Source organism: Corvus brachyrhynchos, unplaced genomic scaffold (genome assembly GCF_000691975.1).
Source record: "Corvus brachyrhynchos isolate BGI_N302 unplaced genomic scaffold, ASM69197v1 scaffold805, whole genome shotgun sequence".
Classification (NCBI taxonomy): domain Eukaryota; kingdom Metazoa; phylum Chordata; class Aves; order Passeriformes; family Corvidae; genus Corvus; species Corvus brachyrhynchos.
Window position 1 is genome coordinate 14938 of NW_008237912.1, and position 322 is coordinate 15259.

General features: G+C 64.0%; 1 protein-coding gene across 1 annotated transcript in view; it reads left to right on the forward strand.

Annotated features, from left to right (window-relative positions):
* Positions 1–322, forward strand: part of LOC103614754 (vesicular glutamate transporter 1) — a gene marked incomplete at its 5' end in the record, with an annotated part of 6937 nt that overhangs the window by 4119 nt on the left and 2496 nt on the right. The gene's annotated exons all lie outside the window — the stretch shown is intronic.

Genomic DNA, 322 nt, shown 5'->3' on the forward strand with positions numbered 1-322 from the left:
GTTGCCCCAAGACCCCCGAAAGCCGGGCCCCCCCTGCGCTGTACATATATAAATACAAGGATCGGCCGATCGAGAGTGTGGAGTGCTGTTCTGGGGGCACTGGGAGGGACGGGGAGGTCTGGCAGCGGGTCCTACGCATACTGGAGGAGCACTGGGAGGTACTGGGGGGCACCGGAGGTGGCTCTGGGGACAATGGGGGGCATTGGAGGGGACACTGCGGGGGATTTCCCACCCAAGACTCCCCTTCCCACTTCCGCCCTCAATGGCTGCTCCTGGCGCCGCTTCTCGCGCTTTTCTGCGTCATGACGTCACTTCCGCCCCT